The following is a 20,397-nucleotide window of genomic DNA, read 5'->3' as shown; positions in this document are numbered from 1 at the left end:
AAATATTTGTGTCATTCAGTGTCTGAATATTCATTTTTGCCAAGAGCTGTGTTCATGTGATTTTCCAGTATTGGAACAGTTCATTATTATTAGTTCCTAGATCTATTATTCTGTTAACTTGTCCAATATAATTACGTTATTCTAAATTCCTCTTTCTTTGGTTTTATTTAATCTATCGTGTTTAAGTAAATGGCGTTATGCTTCACACCATGTTGCTTGACCAGTCACATTGCATCTGGAACAGACACTTTACATTTTGTTAAAAAGAGGAAAACATTAGAGTCTAGGCTACCACCTTCAAATATTATCGAGGGGCTCTGGTGCGGCCCATCACACTAGAATCCTTCTCTTCCTGAATAATATGTTGGAGGCACTGAATGGGCTGTCCTTGTTCTTCTCCAATAGTGTCAATGGGCTGAACGACTTCCTCATATTCCTGTGAAACCAGTGTGAGATGCGGAATGAACTCTTATTTTACTGTGGCAATGTGCAGTGTCAGACAGTCCTCTATATGAATGTTACGGACTCTTTAAAAGCACAAGCCTCAATGGAGTCCATGTCTTGCTGAACATGGACGCAGTCCAGTTCAAGAACTGACAGGGGCGTCAAATTATTCTAAACATTGTGGAATCCTCAGTGACCATCCCCACTTCGGATCTTATGGTGAGGAGGGTGGGGGCGGGGAGACATTGATGAAGCAGCTGAATTTGTTTGTGAAGAGGAAGCTACCCTGAGGATCTCCCACAGAGGTGACCCAGGACTGAGATGATGGACATCTTCCTTTGTGCCACGTTTGACTCCAAACACTGGAGAGTTTTCTCTGATTCCCATTCAGTTCAGATTTGTTAAGCACTTGATGTCAACAGAAGCCTTGATGTCAGGGTCAATCATTTTTACCTGACCCCTTGTGTCAACCTCTTTTGTTCATATCAATAGGCCATTTATAGGAGCAGCAAGGGTTTTCTTCAAACAGGTGGCATTGAATGTCACGATGTCTCTTCTCAAAAGTGTTCGGGGAGCTCGATGACTGAAAGTATTTGAAGAGGAGGTAGATGGACATTGACCTGTCAGAGAGTTGAGGGCGATGAAGAATTGGGTATGAAAGAGGATTTGAGACCAAGAGCAGATCAGTCATGATCTTAGTGAAAGGCAAGGCAGGCTTGGGAAGTGAATGACCTGCCCCTGTGTCTGATGTTCTCGCATTCTGTTATTAGAAAATTAGTGGGTATAATTTTCATGGATGTTCTGTTATTGAATATTGCTGTCAGGGAGAGCAAAGGATTTTGTGAGCCATCGCCGGGTGAGTTATGGGGGCTGTATTCATTGTGAATTTGGGTCTCCAACATGACCAACTAATGGAGCACAATTTCAGAGAGGGGAAACTCTGTAAAGAGAGATGAGGGGCCTCTTTCATACCCAGCCTGGGTTTTACAATTACATTCCTCAAATCACCTCAAAGCATGTGGGACAGTCTTGAAGGGCCGAATGATCTCCTCTGTTTCTGTGAACCAGGTTATAGAAGTAAGTAGTCTCTAAATGCTCCTGCCTAATAGGTTTAATGGTCTGAATGGAACACAGGAACACGGGATTGAGGGACAGGAGTGAGTCATTAGATACGTTGAGCCTTCTCCACCAGGCACTAAGATTGTGGCTGATCAGGTTGCAGTCTCAGCCCCACTTTCCTGTCTGCGTCCCATTATCCGTGACTCAGTTTTCTGTCAAATACTTCACTAATGCAACTTTCAATCAACGCGAACATAGAGGCATGATAAACTTCCAGTGAAGAGGATTCTGATTTGAAACGTACTTTCAGAATTTTCATCATCCGTCTTATAGAATCAGAGTCATGCAGAATAGAAACAGACCTGATAGTCCAATCTGTTCACTCCGATCAGATATCAAATCTGATCCAGTTCCATTTGCCAGCATTTGGCCAATATCCCTCCTCTTTCAGATACTTTTTAAATGTGCGATTGTAACCGCCTTCACCACTTCCTCTGAAAGCACTTTATGTACACACACCACTCTGTGTGTGAAACATTTATCTTCATGGCCCTTCTAAATCATTCGTCCTCTCCCCTCCAACCTATGCTCTCCTGTTCTGGGCTCCCCTACCCTGGGGAGCAGAACATGGCTGTTCAGAATATCCATGCCCCTGATGATTTTATAAACCTCTATAATGTCACCCTTCAGCCTCTAACACTCCAGGGGGAAACACCTCAAACTAATCAACCTCTCCCTAAAGCTCAAACCTCCAGTCCTGGGACATCCGTGTAAATCTTTTCTGCAGAAAACCGAGTTGGATGCAGTATTCTTAAAGTGGCCTCACCAACATCCTGTACAGATGCAACTTGCCACCACAACCCCGATACTCAATGCTCTGACTGATTAAGGCAAATGTGTAAAATTTGTTCTGTACCACACTGTCTGCATTCGACTCCACTTTCAAGGAACAATGTACCTGCAGCTCTATGTCCATTTGTTTCACAACACTCACCAGGCCCTTACCATTAAGTATGTAATTCCTGCCCTGATTTACCTTCCCAAAATGCTTAACTTCGTATTTATCTAAATTAAACTTCATCTGTCACTCCTTGCCCCTTTGTCCCATCTATTTGTGGTCTCGTTGTACTCTGAGATAATCTACTACACCACCTTTCTGATGTTGTCTGTAAACTTACTAACTGTGGTCCCAATATCCACATCTAAATCCTTTACATAAATGATGAAATGTTTTGTGAACTCAATACTGATTCTTACAGCACACTGCTGCTCACAAGCCTCCAGTCTGAAAAATATCCCTCTTCCTTCAAGCCAATTGTGACGAGCTTCCTCTGTATCCCATGTGACCGAACCTTACTAATCTGCCTACCAATCAGAATGTTGTGAACACCTTGCTGAGGTCCATATAGACAATGTCTACCAAACTGCCTTCATCAATCTTCTTTGTCACCTCTTCATAAAACTCAATCAAATTAATGAGACATGATTTCCCATGCAGAAAGCCACGTTGTCTACCCCGATCAGCCCTTACCTTCCCAAATGTATGTAAATGCTATCCCTCAGAATCCCCTCCAACAACTTACCCACCACTGACATCAGGCTCACCGGTCTACAGTTCCCCGGCTTTTTGGGTCACTGTTTCCTTTTCTAGTCCCACTCCTCCACTGCTCACAACAAATGTTAAATGTAACCAGGTCGGTGATATAGCCGATGATATCGGTCTCAGACTGGGTCAGGGTCAGTTTTAGGAACAAGTCAGGCTGGTTTCTGTAATCTGCTCAAATAGCACGTTTATGATCCAGAGCAATGTTACTCCAACTATGATGGAAAGATGGATGGCAAACTGTTTGGGTATTGCAAATACATAATCAATATTTCCCTTTCTAAAAACAAACACACACACACACACTATCTCTGCAATTTCACATTGAAAGAACCTTGTCCAAATATTAGTGTAACTAATGACAAAAGGAAAAATTGAGAGATTGTCCAAAATGTTACTCTGCTTCTGAAGATATTGTACTCACACAGCTGCTAGCAATGGGATTTTATCCTGGGAGAGTTGGATTTGGCGGAATTCCCTTTGCATTAGGCTGGCAGGAGGTCCCAGGTGAGCACAGTGGCTCAGTAGTTCGCACTGTTCCATCACAGCATCAGGGACATGTGTTCAATTCCAGCCTCGGGAGACTATCTGCGTGGAGTTTGCATCTTCTCCCCTTGTCTGTGTGAGTTTCTGATGGGTGCTCCCATTTCCTCCCACAGCCCAAAGCTGTATAATTCAAGTGGATTGGTCAAATAGTCCATAGTGTTCAGCGATTTCTACTTTAGGTGCACTAGTCAATGGTAACTGTAAGGGCATGGGAAGGTTACTGATTGGAGGGTTAGTATGGACTTGTTGGGCCGAAGGGCTTGTTTCCACACTGCTGGGATTGTATAAAAATAAGAATGGTAACGATGACAGTAGAGTTTTGTTTTAGCTCGCACACGTTACTGTGATGAGGAATAATGAAGGAGAGAGAGTGCAATAGGCCGTTTCTTCTCTGGCAGGTGACATTTTCTCCCTCTCTGAGCTGAATCACACAATAATGTCATTCTCTCCCAAACTGGACCATGTGAGGTCTCCTTGTACATTGTCCAAACTATGTCTCCATCACATTCCCTGTTCCATGTCGGTGCATCATTGCTGCTGTCATACACAGAGCCATACCCTGAGCAGGAAATGGTCTCGGTCGCTTTGAAGATATGTTTATATGTCCCTGCGTCATTAAAAAAATAAAATGTTTAATGTATTCAGAATACATAGAACATAGAGCAGTCCAGCACAGAACAGGCCCTTCAGCCCACGATGTTGTGCCGACCATTGATCCTCATGTAAGCACCCTCACATTTCTGTGACCATATGCATATCCAGCAGTCTCTTAAATGTCCCCAATGACCTTGCTTCCACAACTGCTGCTGGCAATGCATTCCATGCTCTCACAACTCTGTGTGTAAAGAACCCGCCTCTGACATCCCCTCTATACTTTCCTCCAACCAGCTTAAAACTATGACCCCTCGTGTTAGCCATTTCTGCCCTGGGAAATAGTCTCTGGCTATCAACACTATCTATGCCTCTCATTATCTTGTATACCACAATTAGGTCCCCTCTTCTCCTCCCTTTCTCCAATGAAAAAAGTCCGAGCTCAGTCAACCTCTCCTCATAAGATAAGCCCTCCAGTCCAGGCAGCATCCTGGTAAACCTCCTCTGAACCCTCTCCAAAGCATCCACATCTTTCCTACAGTAGGGCGACCAGAACTGGACGCAGTATTCCAAGTGCGTTCGAACCAAAGTTTTATAGAGCTGCAACAAGGTCTCACAACTCTTAAACTCAATCCCCCTGTTAATGAAAGCCAAAACACCATATGCTTTCTTAACAACCCTGTCCACTTGGGTGGCCATTTTAAGGGATCTATGTACCTGCACACCAAGATCTCTCTGTTCCTTCACACTGCCAAGAATCCTATCCTTAATCCTGTACTCAGCTTTCAAATTTGACCTTCCAAAATGCATCACATCTCATTTATCCAGGTTGAACTCCATCTGCCACCTCTCAGCCCATCTCTGCATCCTGTCAATGTCCCGCTGCAGCCTACAACAGCCCTCTATACTGTCAACGACACCTCCAACCTTCGTGTCATCTGCAAACTTGCTGACCCATCCTTCAATCCCCTCATCCAAGTCATTAATAAAAATTACAAACAGTAGAGGCCGAAGGACAGAGCCCTGTGGAACACCACTCACCACAGACTTCCAGGCAGAATATTTTCCTTCCACTACCACTCGCTGTCTTCTGCTGGCCAGCCAATTCTGTATCCAGACAGCTAACACAGATACCTGTGTTAAAATGAATGTTTTGTTTCAACAAATACAGAAATTGCTGGAAATGCTCGGCAGGTCTGTCAGCATCCAGATGCCTTTTACATGATGGCGTTGTACCAGCCTCCACCACTTCCTCTGGCAGCTCATTCCACACACACACCACCCTCTGTGTGAAAAGTTGCCCCTTAGGCCTCTTCAAAATCTGCCCAATGAAGGGTCTCAAATAGATATTTATTACTGAACACCAGACACGGAGAAAGACCATAATTTCTGGTCCCAAAACACCGATCAGTATAACCCAACTCTCACGTGTGTCTGCCCTCTGCCTAAAACCATGAAATGATACCAGGCCGCTGATTACTGTCCAGCCTCTCCTCCCCACTGACTGTGTCTGCAATCTGTCCCTCCTCCCTCTAACCACACAAGGCAAACCAAGCTCAGGGTCTTTGTGAAAATCAAGGCCGGAGTGTGCAGGCCTCCTGGAGAGGGGTGGGCATTTTAAAATTAAACGGAGAAGGTGAGGAGGTGGTAATCTCACTCACTGGCCGAGGCGTGGCAGATGGAGTTTAGTTTGGATTAATGTGAGGTATTGGATTTGGTAAATCAACAATAGTAGGACTTATACAATTAAACGTAGGGCCTTTGGCAGTGTTGTAGAACAGAGACCAAGGCCGTCAGGTATAATTCTTTAAAAGTTGCATCTCATATAGATAATGTGATTAAGAAGGTGTTTAACACACTTGTCTTCAATGGTCAGACCACTGAGTATCGGAATTGGGACGTCATGTTGTGGTTGTACAGGACATTGGTGAGACCTCTCCCGGAATACTGTGTCCAGTCTGGACATCCTGCCCATTCATTCCATAGGCACACCACCCTCTGGGTGAAACAGCTGCCCTTAGGTCACTTTTAAATGTTTCTCCTCTTACCTTACAACTATGTCCTCTAGTTTTGGTCTCCATTACCCTAACAAAATACATTGACTATTCACTTTGATATTATTGACCTTGATGTTATTAAGCTGGAGAGGGTTCAGAAGAGTTTAACCTGGATGTTGCTGGAAATGGAGGGATTGAGCTTCAAGGAGAGATAAGTATTTTAGACAGAAGCTGGCTTGTGTGTGGAATAAACTTGCGGAAACAGGGACAGTTACAACGTTTAAAGGACATTTAGATCAGTACATGGATAAGACATCAGTTTGGATGGTGCTGTGAGCAGCTGCCCTCTCTCTCCCCCTCTCTGAATGAATCCCTGTTGGTTTTCACCCTCTGCCAATGCCTGTGCAGTGGCGTGTGGAGGCCAGCAGAGGGAGGCATTGCATCACTTTAAGCACAACAGAGACAGCCAGACCTGCCCCACACAGAGACACACAGATACACACTCAGCAATTGTTAGGACACGGCATAGATCTCATCTGGTAACTTAAACTAAACATAAATAAATGCTCAATTCGCCTCGTAAACTGTTAAAATATGAGTGACAGAGAACTCCCAAATTCCACTGTTTAAATACAAACAACAATGTAGTTTTTAACACTGAAAGTGAACTGAAAGAGACCCTCTATCTCTTAACTGCGTATTACCCGACTCCAGCTCTACAGCAATATACTGTTTCTGGGTCTGCCATCCTCTCATATCACAAGTATTTCTAAGCTCTCAGTTCAGAGCAGCATTCACTTTCTCTTAAAGGTACAGTACACACTAAACTTCATCCCATTATACCCTGATGAATATAGATAAGTGGAACCTATCCGGATTTCTCTTGCTCTGTGGTTTGTCAATATTTCATCTACTCTGTCTCGTATGTGTCAGGATTTTTGTTGCTCCATTGACAGTATGTCATTATTCGACTCTGTCCGTGGGAATATATCAGTATTTCACTTGCTCACACTCCTGTGTGTGGGGCAGGATTTCAGTTGTTTCATGGGGACTGGGACACTATGATAATCTTAATGTTTGTAAATGGTACCAAACCTGCAAGATTGTAAAGTCTATGGAGGACAATGTGGAACTCTAACAGGACAGTGACACGCTGGTAGACGGGATCAATGCAGAGCAGTGTGAGGTGATGCACTTTGGTATGAAAGATAAAGAAAGACAGTTTAAAACAGGCTGTGCCATTATAAAGGGGCTGCAGGAACAGAGGGCCCTGGGTGTATATGAGCAGGAGCTTTGTTCGGGGGTCGGTGCTATAACAGATATACCGTGAGTGTGAGGGAGCAGAGAGAATACAGTGACCCTTACCCTGACAGAGCGGGGAAGGTTATTGATGCTTGTCCTGTATTGCTGGACATTTCTTCAGACCGCAGATACTGCACTGAGCTGGGTGGGGAGCTCAGACCATGCTCGGTGGGTCTGGTGGTGTGGCTCCCTCTGGGAAGAGAATGGTCCCCCTCTGTACTAGCCCATCCACCAGGACCTCTGTGACCCTGTCGACAAACCGTGGTGTAATTGCCCCTTATCTGCCATGCTCGGGGTAAACTGTACAGGGCAGCTCCAAGCTGAGAAAGCTCAACTGTGTGCCCTTTGAACTTTCAAAGATGGCGCCAGTGCCAGGGGTCACGGAATATCCAGGGGCACCCGGGCGACTGAGAGTCCCTCCAGCCATGATGGGTGGGAGACTCGGGCTGGTATTGAATGAGAGGAACACCATGGTGGGGGGGGGGGGGGGCGGGGGGGGGGGGGCTAGTCAATGCGTTTGTGTTTAGTAAGACAGCACCAGGAATCTAGCTTGGCCTCGGACAGATAATCTCTCTGTCACACTCAATGAAAATGACACTGAGGCAAATTATTGTTAGAATCAGCCCAGTGAGTCAGAGATTCTGTTGAAACTACTCCCATTTACAAAGCTGGAGAACAAATGCTCATCCAAAACTCTCCATCATTTTTCCCATCTTTCCTGGGAAGACTGGCTTATGATACCGGATGCTATCAAAGTGTCTACGTTTCAGCATTCCGAAACCTGGGAACACATCCGTCCATGACACTGTCTCTCAGTCTCCCCCTCTCTGTCTATAACCCAAACCCCTCCCATGTGATGATTTTTAAACTGATTCCCTCGCCATCTCTCTCCAGAAGTGATGTACACACCCACAGCACCCCCTTGTCATGGTACAGTACAGATGTGGAGCTGTAAATGGGTGGGAGCTGTACATCCTTTCACCTCCAGCATGGGCTGCAAGTTTCCCCACACTGGGCAGGGATCTAACACAGTGTTACAGATCAATGCACTGGGGTGGGGTACACAGCCCTACATGCTGGGAGGGTAACTGCTCCTGGGTTACAGATCAATGCACTGGGGTGGGGTACACAGCCCTACATGCTGGGAGGGTAACTGCTCCTGGGTTACAGATCAATGCACTGGGGTGGGGTACACAGTCCTACATGCTGGGAGGGTAACTGCTCCTGGGTTACAGATCAATTCACTGGGGTGGGGTACACAGTCCTACATGCTGGGAGGGTAACTGCTCCTGGGTTACAGATGAATTCACGGGTGATCACTGCACAGGTCTCTGTGCTGGTCAGACTGTCTGGCTGAGGTTTATAGATAATACAATGATGTGGTCTGCACAGCTCCCCGTGCTGGATGGATATGTAGCCTGTGCACAGTACATCATGTTGTTGGGGTGGGTGGGGGTGAAAGGTGATGGACAGGTCACGGAGTTCCCCGGAACGTTCTGTCCCTGACATTCTATAACTGACATTCCCCGGAACGTTCTGTCCCTGACATTCTATAACTGACATTCCCCGGAACGTTCTGACCCTGACATTCTATAACTGACATTCCCCGGAACGTTCTGTCCCTGACATTCTATAACTGACATTCCCCGGAACGTTCTGTCCCTGACGTTGTTTGTTTGTGAACGGCCGGACGTCAGTGAATTGAACAAACGATAAGATCCCGAGGGAAGAGATCCCGTTCCAGGGAGAAGGAGACACTGTTCCGAAGGCCCCTCAGGCAGTTAAAGGGGGGAATACGTTTTCCCTGCGTTTACATTTCTCCACGACACAGGATCGACCACAATTTAGACCAAAATACAGAAATTCCCAAACTCCGTTTGTCTTCAGGAAACTGGGAAAGAATCCTTCAGGACAGCAACGTTTCCACCCTCCGTATTAGGAACTGGGAAGGAGTGACCTGTGTCTGCTCTCGAGTGATCGAGTGTGTGGGAATGTTCTAGAAACCATCTGTCCTTATGGATGTGTCTCTGTGTGTTTGGGGAGGGAGGGTTTCTTGTGGTTTATGTCACATTTTTGTCAGTAATTCCGACCTTCCCATTTGTTATTCCAGCTCCAATTATTTTAATAAATCCCTGAATACAGGGACACATTTGAAAATCTCACTGGGTCCCCGATCAAACGGGTCCCTTTGCCTCCAGGCTGATGGATAATGGGTTTGTTTTCCTTCCTCACAGTTAACGTAGTGACCATCTACGTCCTGCTTTATAAAGATTGTGGATTGTCTCCATGTGTCAGACGTTACCTGGGGGCCATGGCAGCGGCGGATCTCCTGGTCATTATCCTCGACCTGATCCTGAGACACATTCCCATTGTTTATCGGGAACAGTTTTATTTCCTGAGGTACTCCGTCCCCGTGTGTAATATCCACGCCGTCCTGCTTTATGCAGCCACTGACTGCTCTGTCTGGTTCACCGTCACTTTCACCTTTGATCGGTTTGTGGCCATTTGTTGCCAGAAGCTGAAAAGTAAATATTGCAGTGAGAAAACGGCGGCTGTGGTTCTGGGAGCAGTGACTGTGCTGAGCTGTTTAAAGAACATTTCCTGGTATTTTATGCTCATGGCTCGGTATTGGCTGGGGAACGCCCCCTGGTTTTGTGATGTAACAGACGCTGTTCGAGTCTCCAGTGTCTGGGTCACAATCGAGTCCCTCCACCACATTCTAACCCCGGGGGTCCCATTTCTCCTGATTCTGCTGCTCAATGTTCTCACCGTCAGACACATTTTAGTGACCAGCAGAGCCCGCAGGAGACTCCGCGCTCACACCAATGGGGACGCTCAGTCTGACACTGAAATGAGAAACCGAAAAAAATCCATCATTTTACTGTTTGTGATCTCGGCCAATTTCATCCTGTTATGGTCAACGTTAATGCTGTATTCTATATGGTACCGGATGAATGATATTGGGTATCGGTCTGTGTATCTCGATCCCTTTGTGCAGGAATTGGGCTTCATGCTGCAGCTCCTCAGTTGCTGCACAAACACCGCGATTTATGCCGTGACCCAGACTAAGTTCAGGCAGCAGCTGAAGAATGTGCTGAAATATCCCTTCACCCAAATCCATCCATCCATCAAATTCCCTCATTAATCACACCATCCGGGATTTTCTCATTTCAGTTCAGTGTTTCAGCGATGGAGCAGCCTGTCGCTATGGTAACAGACTGAGGGGAGCGCTGGTTTGTCCATCCTTATCCCACAGGGGGGTTACAGGGAAACATTTCAATGTTTCTCACAACTCAGGGGCCAGTGAGAAAAGGCACCATCCCACTGACTGTATCCATCACTTCCATTTGTAACCAATAAAAATGCTGATGAAAGCGTGCCGAGCAGCAGAGGGACCGATGTTGTTGTGTGTCTTTGTGTTGGAGAAGCTGAGCTGGAGAGAGACAGACTCAGCCCCAAGTCCTGGTCCTCAGGGAAAGGGAGGGCACCGCGCCCTGAGCTCAGGAGCTGGGATTAACTCCCTCTGTCCCCCCAACTCCAACCCAGCCTCCCCATTACCTCTCCCCTACTCTTTCTCCTCAATTCTCTCTCTCTCTCTCTCTCTTTCAGCACACACTCTCTTTTTCAAACCTTTCCCTCATTTCCCCCCGCCTCTCTCTCACACACACACGCCAACCCCGGTTTCTCCACCTGCCTCCACTCTTTCCTCTCCCCCCCTCTCTCTCATGCCGTCGCAGTCTCCCTCCCACAATTCCATCTCTACCCCATTTTCGCCACCTCCCATCTCACCCCCACCACCCACACGCAGCCTCACCCCAAACATCCCCAGTCTCTGGGTCAGAGGGAGAGAGAAGGACCAGGGAGACAGAGTATGTCAGAGAGACAGGGAGGGAGGGACAGGAGGGAGACAGATTCCGAGGGAAAGAGAGGGAGGTGGGAAGAGAGAGACACTGAGGGAGGTGGAGAGCGAGAAGGGCGACAGACAGAGAGAGGTGAGAGAGAGAGGGGGAGAGAGAGGGGGAGGGACGAGAGAGAGAGAGGGGAGGGGGACGAGAAAGAGAGAGAGGGAGGGGGACGAGAGACAGAATGGGAGGGCAGGCGAGATCGAGAAAGGGAGGTGGACGAGAGAGAGAGAGAGGGTGGCGAGAGAAAGAGACAGAGATGAGCAAAAGAGTGTGGGAGTGAGAGAGAGTGAGAGGGAGGGGGATGAGACAGGGAGGTATCGAGAGACAGAGGGAGGGGGACAAGAGAGAAAGGGAGGGGGTGACAGAGATGGAGGGGGGGCGAGAGAGAGGGGTGGGGATGAGAGAGAGGAGGGTGACGAGAGAGAGGGAGGAAGGGGGTGAGAGAGAGAGAGTGAGGAGGAGAAAGAGAGAGGGGGAGAGAGAGGGAGGGGGTGAGAGAGAGGTGGACGGGAGAGGGAGGGGGCGAGGAAAGGCGAGAGGGAGGAGGGTCGATAGAAATAGAGAGGGGGGCAAGAGAGTGAGAGGTAGGGGGTAGAACCAGAGAGGGGGGGCAAGAGAGAGGGAGGGGGCGAGAGAGGGAGGGAGGGGGACGAGAGAGGGAGGGAGGGGGACGAGAGAGGGAGGTGTGTGTGAGAGAGAGAGGGATGTGGCGAGAGATAGAGGGACGGACGAGAGAGAAAGGGGGCGAGGGAGAGACGGAGGGGGCGAGAGAAAGAGAGGGGGCGAGAGAGAGATGGAAGGGGACGAGAGAGAGAGGGGGCGAGAGAGACACAGGGAGGGTCTCAAGAGAGAGAAAGAAGGGGACGAGAGAGAGAGAGGGAGGGGAGCGAGAGAGATGGAGGGGACGAGAGAGATGGGGGGTGAGATAGTGAGAGTCAGGGGGCAAGAGAGAGAGAGAGAGGGAGTGGGATGAGAGAGAGAGGGAGGGGGATGAGAGCGAAAGAGGGAGGAGGACGAGAGACAGAATGGGAGGGCAGGCGAGATAGAGAAAGGGAGGTGGACGAGAGAGGGGGTGAGGAAAGGAGAGGGGGGCGAGAGAGATAGGGAGGGGGCAAGAGAGAGAGAGAGAGAGAGAGAGAGGGGGCGAGAGAGAGAGGGAGGGGGAGAGAGGAAAAGAGGGAGGGGGCGAGAGAGAGAGAAAGGGAGGTGTGTGAGAGAGATGTGAGAGAGATGAGAGAGAGAGGGAGGGTGCAGGAGTGAGAGGGCGAGAGCGAGAGAAAGAGGGAGTGGGGCGAGAGAGTGAAGGGGGACGAGAGAGAGAGGGTGCGACAGAGAGAGGGAGGGGAATGAGAGCACAAGAGAGGGGGACGAGTGAGAGGGAGGAGAGAGAGAGAGGGTGGGGGGGGCGAGAGAGAGAGGGAGGGGGAAGAGAGAAGAGGGAGGGGTGAGAGAGAGAGGGAGAGTGGTAGGGTTCAAGAGAAGAGAAGAGGGAAGGTGCGAGAGAGAGAGAGGGCGACGGGGGCAAGACCGAGAGAGGGAGGGGGTGAGAGAGAGAGGGAGGGGGCAAGAGAGAGAGGAGGGGGCGAGTGAGAGTGGGGGACGAGAGAGAGGTGCGGCGAGAGAGGCAGGTGGCGTGAGAGATAGAGGTAGCGGTCGAGAGAGAGGGGGGTGCGAGAGAGGGAGGGAGGGGTCAATAGAGAGAGAGAGGGGGAGGGGCTGAGGGCGAGAGAGAGGGTGGGACGAGAGAGGGAGGGGCGAAGAGAGACAGGGAGGCGGCGAGAGAGAGAGAGAGAGAGAAGGGGGTAAGAATGAGAGGAAGGCAGGGCGAGAGAGAGAGGGAGGGGGCCAGAGAGAGAGGGAGGGGACGAGAGAGAGAGGGGGGGGCGAGAGAGAGAGAGGGAGGGGGCGGGAGAGTAAGATGTATGGGGAAGAGACAGAGAGGGAGGGGGCGAGACAGAGAGGGAGGGGACGAGAGAGAGAGAGGGGAGGGGGCGAGAGAGAGAGAGGGAGGGGGCGAGAGAGGGAGGGGGGCGAGAGAGAGAGGGAGGGGGGCTAGAGAGAGAGGGAGGGGCTACAGAGAGAGGGAGGGGGCGACAGAGAGAGGGAGGGGGATGAGAGCTCATGGGAGGGGGACGAAAGAGGGGAAGGAGTGAGAGAGAGAGAGCGAGCGCGAGGGCGGTCGAGAGAGGGGGGAGAGAGAGATAGATGTAGTGGGCAAGAGAGAGGGGGTGCGAGAGGGAGGGAGGGGGAAGAGAAAGAGAGGGAGGGGGTGAGGGAGAGAGGGAGGGTTCAAGAGAAGAGGGAGGGGGCAAGAGAAGAGGGAGGGGGCAAGAGAGATAGGGAGGGGGCGAGTGAGAGGGGGGTACGAAGGAGGGCAAGAGAGAGAGATGGAGGGGGCATGAGAGAGAGAGATGGAGGGGGCGAGAGAGAGAGGGAGGGGGGCGAGAGAGTAAGATGTAGGGGGAAGATACAGAGAGGGAGGGGGCGAGAAAGAGAGGGAGGGGCAAGAGAGAGAGAGAGGGAGGGGGCGAGAGAGAGAGAGGGGAGGGGGGGCGAGAGAGTAAGATGTACGGGGGAACAGACAGAGAGGGAGGGGGCGAGAGAGAGAGGGAGGGGGTGAGAGAGAGAGAGACGGAGGGAGCGAGAGAGAGAGGGAAGGGCGAGAGAGAGAGGGAGGGGGCGACAGAGAGAGGGAGGGGAATGAGAGCTCGTGGGAGGGGGACGAGAGAGAGGGAGGAGTGACAAAGAGAGGGAGGGGGTTTCGAGAGAGAGGGGGGACGAGAGAGAGAGAGGTAGTGGGCAAGAGAGAGAGGGGGTGTGAGAGGGAGTGAGGGGGAAAGAGAGAGAGAGAGAGGGAGGGGGTGAGAGAGAGAGGGAGGCGGTGAGGGAGAGAGGGAGGGTTCAAGAGAAGGGGAGGGGGCGAGAGAGAGGACGACGTGGACATGTGAGAGAGGGAGGGGCAAGAGAGAGGGAGGGGGCAAGAGAGAGAGGGAGGGGGCGACTGAGAGGGGGTTACGAGAGAGAGGGGTCGAGAGAGAGAAGGAAGGGGGCGTGAGAGAGAGAGGTAGCGGGTGAGAGAGAGAGGGGCGTGAGAGAGGGTGGGAGGGGGCAAGAGAGAGAGAGAGAGGGGGAAGGGCTGAGAGAGAGAGAGAGGGTTCAAGAGAAGAGGGAGGGGACGAGAGAGAGAGGCCGAAGGAGCGAGAGTGAGAGAGGGAGGGCGTGAGAGATAGATAGAGAGGGGAGGGCGAGAGAGAACGTGGGATGAGAGAGGGAGGGGGCGAGAGAGAGAGAGAGAGAGAAGGGGGTAAGAATGAGAGGAAGGCAGGGCAAGAGAGGGAAGGAGGGGGCCAGAGAGAGAGGGAGGGGGGCGAGAGAGTAAGATGTAGGGGCGAAGAGACAGAGAGGGAGGGTGCGAGAGAGAGAGGGAGGCGGTGAGTGAGAGGGCTGGGGGCGAGAGAGAGAGGGGGGGAAGAGAGAGACAAGGGGTGTGAGAGAGGGAGGGAGGGGGCAAGAGAAGAGTGAGGGGGCGAGAGGGAGAGGGCGAGAGAGAGTGACGGGGGTGAGATTGAGAGAGGGGGGGTCGAGAGAAAGGGAAAGACGAGAGAGGGAGGGGGCGAGAGAGAGAGAGAGAGAAGGGAGTGAGAGTAAGAGTGAGAGGGGCGAGAGAGAGAGAGTGGCGAGTCAGAGAGGGAGGGGGGCGAGAGAGAGGGAGAGGGAGCGGGACGAGAGATTGAGAGGCAGGGGGACGAGAGAGAGGGAGAGAGGAGAATGAGAGAGCGAGGGAGGGGGCCGAGAGCGATGGAGGGGGGGCGAGAGAAAGAGTGGGGGGTGCGAGAGAGGGGCATGAGAGAGGGGGGACGAGTGGGGGGTGTGAGAGAGAGAGAGAGAGGGGCGAAAGAGAGAGAGGCGAGAGAGAGAGGGGAGCGAGAGAAAAAGGGAGGTGAACGAGAGAGGGAGGAGGCGAGATAGAGTGGGAGGTGGCGAGAGAGAGAGAGGGGGGCGAGAGAGAGAGAGGGGACGAGGGGGGCAAGAGAAAGAGAGGAGGCGAGAGACATGGGGGGAGAGAGAGAGGGAGGGGGACGAGAAAGCGAGGGAGGGGAACGAGAGGGAGGGAGGCGGGTGAGTGAAAGAAAGGGAGGATTTCGAGAGAGACAGAGAAGGAGTGGGGCGAGAGAGAGGGAGGTAGTGGGCGAGAGAGAGAGGTAGGGTGAGAGAGGGAGAGAGGGGGACAAGAGAGAGAGAGGGACGAGAGAGATACGGAGGTGGCGACAGAGCGAGAGGGAGGGGGTCAGAGAGAGAGTGGGAGGGGGCGAGAGAGAGAGAGTGAGGGGGGCGACAGAGAGAGGGAGGCCGGTGAGAGAGAGGGACGGGTGAGAGACAGAGGGGAGGGGTTCGAGAGAGAGAGGGAGGGGTGCGTGAGAGTGAGGGGGGTGAGAGAGAGATGGGAGGGGGGTGAGAGGGCTCGGGTTGAGAGAGAGAGTGAGGGAAGGGGTGAGAGAGAGAGAGGGAGGGCGTGAGAGAATGGGAGGGGGGTGAGAGTGGGAGAGGGAGGGGACCGATAGAGCGGGAGGGGGCGAGAGAGAGAGGGAGGGGGAGCGAGAGAGAGAGGGGGGGGGAACGAGAGAGAGAGGGGGGGGGCGAGAGAGAGAGGGGGAGACGAGAGAGAGTGGCAGGGGGCGAGAGCGAGAGGATGGCGAGAGAGTGAAGGGGGCAAGAGAAAGAGGGGAGGCGAGAGAGAGGGCGTGAGAGAGAGGGAAGGGGACGAAAGCGCGAGTGGGATGAGAGAGAGAGGGAGGGAGCTAAGAGAGAGTGAGAAGGATGAGGGGCGAGAGAGAGAGAGGTAGTGAGCGAGAGAGAGGAGGGGTGAGAGAGGGAGAGAGAGGGAGGCAAGAGAGAGAGAGAGAGGGAGGGGGTGAGAGCGAGAGAGAGAGGGCAGCCGAGAGTAAGAGAGGGAGGGAGTGGAAGAAAGAGAGTGAAGGTGCAAGAGAGAGAGAGGGGGGGGGCGAGAGAGAGAGGGAGCGGGCGAGAGGGAGAGGAATGGGGCGAGAGAGAGGGAATGGGTGAGAGAGAGGGGACAGCGGCGAGAGAGAGAGGGGGGGCGAGAGAGGGAGGGAGGGGAGCAAGAGAGAGAGAGCGAGGGGCGGGCGAGAGAGAGAGAGAAACGGAGGGGGCGAGAGAGAGGGAGGGGGCAAGAGTGAGAGAGATGGGGGCGAGAGAGATAGAGGGAGGAGGATGAGAGAGCGAGGGAGGGGTCGAGAGATATGGAGGGGGCGGCGAGAGAAAGAGTGGGGGTTGTGAGAAGGAGAGGGGCGAGAGAGAGGGGGGCGGGAGAGAGAGGGAGGGGCGAGAGAGAGAGAGGGAGTGGGCGAGAGAGAGAAATGGGGGAAGAGTAAGAGAGGGGGCGAGAGTAAGAGAGGGAGGGGGTGAGAGAGAGGGAGCGAGCGAGAGGGAGAGGAATGGGGCGAGAGAGAGAGGCAATGGGTGAGAGAGAGAAGACAGGGGCGAGGGAGAGAGGGAGGGGAGCAAGAGAGAGAGTGAGGGGCAGGCGAGAGAGAGAAGGAGGGGGCGAGAGAGAGGGAGGGGGCGAGAGAGAGAGAGGGAATGCGCGAGAGAGAGAGAGAAGGAGGGGGCGAGAGAGTGAGGGAGGGGATGGGCGAGAGAAAGAGGGAGGTGGCGAGAGAGAGAGAGGGGGCAGGAGAGAGAGAGAGGGAGGGGGTGAAACAGAGATGGAGGGGGTTGGAATGATGGGGTGTGAGAGAGAGGGAGGGGACAAGAAAGTGAGGGACGAGGTGAGAGAGAGGGAGGGGGCAAGAGAGAGAGGGGAGGGGGAGGGGGCGAGAGAGAGAGACGGAGGGGTTGAGTGGGAGAGGAAAGGGGGCGAGAGAGAGAGAGGGGACGAGAGAGAGAGGGAGGGCACGAGAGAGAGAGGGAGGGGTCGTTAGAGGGAGGGGGCAAGAGAGAGAGGGAGGGGCAGGTGAGAGAGAGGGTGGGGACGAGAGGGAGGGAGACTGAGAAAGAGAGGGGGCGAGAGAAAGAGTGGAGGGGAGCGAGAAAGAGAGGGAGGGCGCGAAAGAGAGAGAGGGGTGCGAGAGAGAGAGAGAGGGTGAGGGGTGAGAGAGAGAGAGGGAGGGGGGCGAGAGAGAGAGGGGGAGGGGGTGAGAGAGAGTGGGCGGGGGCAGGAGAGAGAGACAGAGAGAGCGAGAGAGAGAGAGAGATGGAGGGGGCAAGAGAGAGAGAGGGGAAGGGGTGAGAGAGAGGGAGGAGCGAGAGGGAGAGGGAGGGTCGAGAGAGAGAGGGAGCGGGCGAGAGAGAGAGAGAGAGAGGGAGCGGGCGAGAGAGAGAGAGGGAGCGGGCGAGAGAGAGAGAGGGAGTGGGCGAGAGAGAGAGAGGGGGGACAAGAGCGAGAGAGAGGGAGGGGCGGGCGAGAGAAAGAAGGAGGGGCAAGAGACAGGGAGGGGGCGAGAGAGAGGGAGAGGATGTAGGAGACAGAGAGAAGGAAGGGGCGAGAGAGAGGAGGAGGGGGTGAGAGAGAGAGAGGTATGAGCGTGAGAGAGGAAAGGAGGGGGTGACAGGGAGAGAGAGAGGGAGGGGGCGAGAGAGAGGCAGGGGGTGATAGAGAGAGAGGGAGGGGGTGAGAGAGAGGGACGAGAGAGGGAGTGGGCGAGAGAGAGAGGGAGTGGGCGAGAGTGAGAGGAAGGGGGCGAGAGAGAGAGGGAGGGGTGAGAGAGAGGGAGGTGGTGAGAGAGAGTGAGGGGGCAGGAGAGATAGGGAGGGTGCGAGAGAGAGCGACAGGAAGGGGGCATGAGAGATAGGGTGGTGAGAGCGAGGGAGAGGGCGAGAGAGAGGGGGAGGGGGTGAGAGAGAGAGGGAGGGGGCGAGAGAGAGAGGGAGGGGGCGAGAGAGAGAGGGAGGGGGCGAGACAGAGAGGGAGGTGGCGAGAGAGAGAGAGAGGGAGGGGCCAAGAGAGATAGGGAGGGTACGAGAGAGAGCGAGAGGAAGGGGGCATGCGAGATAGGGTGGTGAGAGCGAGGGAGAGGGGCGGGCGAGAGAGCGAGGGATGGTGTAAGAGAGAGAGAGATGGAGGGAGAAGAGAGAGAGAGAGGGAGGAGGCGAGAGATAGAGGGGCCTGAGAGAGAGATGGAGGGGGCGAGAGAGAGAGTAGGTGGATGAGAGAGAGAGGGAGGGGATGATAAAGAGGGAGGGGTGAGAGAGAGAGACGGAGCGGGTCAAGAGAGAGGGAGGGGGCAAGAGAGAGAGGGAGGAGCGGCGAGAGAGGGGGGAGGGTATGAGACAAAGACAGGGAGCGGGGCGAGAGAGACATGGAGGGGTGAGAGAGATGGAGGGGGTGAGAGAGATGGAGGGGGTGAGAGAGAGGGAGGGGCGAGAGAGGTTGGAGGGGGGAGAGAGTGGGAGGGGAGCGAGAGAGAGGGAGGGGTCGAAAGAGGCAGGGAGGGGTCTAAAGAGAGGGGGAGGTGGGCAAGAGAGAGAGAGGGGACGAGAGAGAGAGATGGGGGACGAGAGAGAGTGGGAGGGGGCAAGAGACTGGGAGGGTGCGAGAGAGAAAAGGAGGGGAGCGAGAGAGAGAGAGGGGAGGGGGCGAAAGAGAGAGAGAGGGGTCGAGAGAGAGAGAGAGAGAGGGAGAGGGAGGGGGCGAGAAATAGAGAGAGGGAGGGGGCGAGAGGTAGAGAGGGAGGGGCGACAGAGTGAGGTCGTGGGGTGAGAGGGGGGTGCCAGAGAGAAAGGGGAGCGAGAGAGGGTGGGGGGTGTGAGAGAGAGAGAGGAAAGTGTGCGAGAGAGATTGGGAGAGGCATGAGAGAGAGTGGGAGGGGGCGAGACAGAAGGGGGGGCGAGAGAGAGAGTGAGGAGGGTGAGAGGGGGAGAAGGTAGGGTCGAGATAGAGGGAGGGATGCGGGCGAGAGAGAGAGAGAGGGAGGGGGTGAGAGAGAGACAGTGAGCGGGGTGAGAGAGAGAGAGAGGGAGGGGCGAGAGAGAAATGGAGGGGGCGAGAGAGAGAGGGAGGGAGGGGCCGAGAGAGAGAGAGAGGTGGGCGCGATAGAGAGAGGGAGGGGGTAAGAGAGAGAGAGGGGGATGGGGCGAGAGAGAGGGAGGTGGTTCGAGAGACTGGGCGAGGGGTGAGAGAGAATGGCGGGCGAGAGAGAGAGAGGGGAGCGAGAGAGAGAGGGAGGGGAGCGAGAGAGAGGGAGGGGAGCGAGAGAGAGGGAGGGGACGAGAGAGAGGGAGGGGACGAGAGAGAGGGAGGGCGGCGGAGAGAGAGAGGGAGGGGGCGAAACAAAGACAGGGAGCGGGGCGAGAGAGACATGGAGGGGTGAGAGAGGTTGGAAGGGGGCGAGAGAGAGTGGGAGGGGAGCGAGAAAGAGGTGGGGGCGAAAGAGGCAGGGAGGGGGGCAAAAGAGAGGGGGCGGGGGCGAGAGAAATAGAGGGAGGGGGCGAGAGAGAGAGGGAGGGGGCAAGAGAGAGAGAGTGAGGTGCCGAGAGAGATAGGGAGGGGACGAGAGAGAGCAAGAGGAAGGGGGCATGAGAGATAGGGTGGTGAGAGCGAGGGAGAGGGCAAGAGAGAGATGGAGGGGGTAAGAGAGAGACCGTGAGCGGGGCGAGAGAGAGAGAGAGAGAGAGAGAGGGGGAGGGAGCGAGAGAGAGATGGAGGGGGCGAGAGAGAGAGAGAGGGGGGGGCGAGAGAGGGAGGGGGGAGAGAGAGAGGGGGAGAGAGAAATAGGGAGGATGCGAGAGAGAGAGTGAGAGGAAGGGGGCATGAGAGATAGGGTGGTGAGAGCGAGGGAGAGGGGCGGTCAAGAGAGAGGGAGGGAGGGGGTTAAGAGAGAGAGAGATAGAGGGAGAAGAGAGAGAAGGAGGAGGTGAGAGATAGAGGGGCCTGAGAGAGAGAATGAGGCGGCGAGAGAGAGAGTAGGTGGATGAGAGAGAGAGGGAGGGG

The 20,397-nt window shown here is 53.6% G+C and overlaps 1 long non-coding RNA gene across 1 annotated transcript; it reads right to left on the bottom strand.

Annotated features, from left to right (window-relative positions):
* Window positions 1-1,833: 1,833 nt before the first annotated feature.
* LOC132813776 (uncharacterized) lies at window positions 1,834-10,338 on the bottom strand. The gene is made up of 3 exons (XR_009644168.1): window positions 9,845-10,338; window positions 5,285-5,377; window positions 1,834-4,259 (listed from the first exon to the last, which is right to left on the bottom strand). It is a non-coding gene; the product is annotated as an uncharacterized LOC132813776 (long non-coding RNA).
* Between the last annotated feature and the right edge of the window lie 10,059 nt (window positions 10,339-20,397).

The sequence above is a fragment of the Hemiscyllium ocellatum genome, unplaced genomic scaffold (genome assembly GCF_020745735.1).
Source record: "Hemiscyllium ocellatum isolate sHemOce1 unplaced genomic scaffold, sHemOce1.pat.X.cur. scaffold_467_pat_ctg1, whole genome shotgun sequence".
Taxonomy (NCBI): Eukaryota; Metazoa; Chordata; class Chondrichthyes; order Orectolobiformes; family Hemiscylliidae; genus Hemiscyllium; species Hemiscyllium ocellatum.
This window is presented reverse-complemented; position numbering and strand designations above follow the sequence as displayed.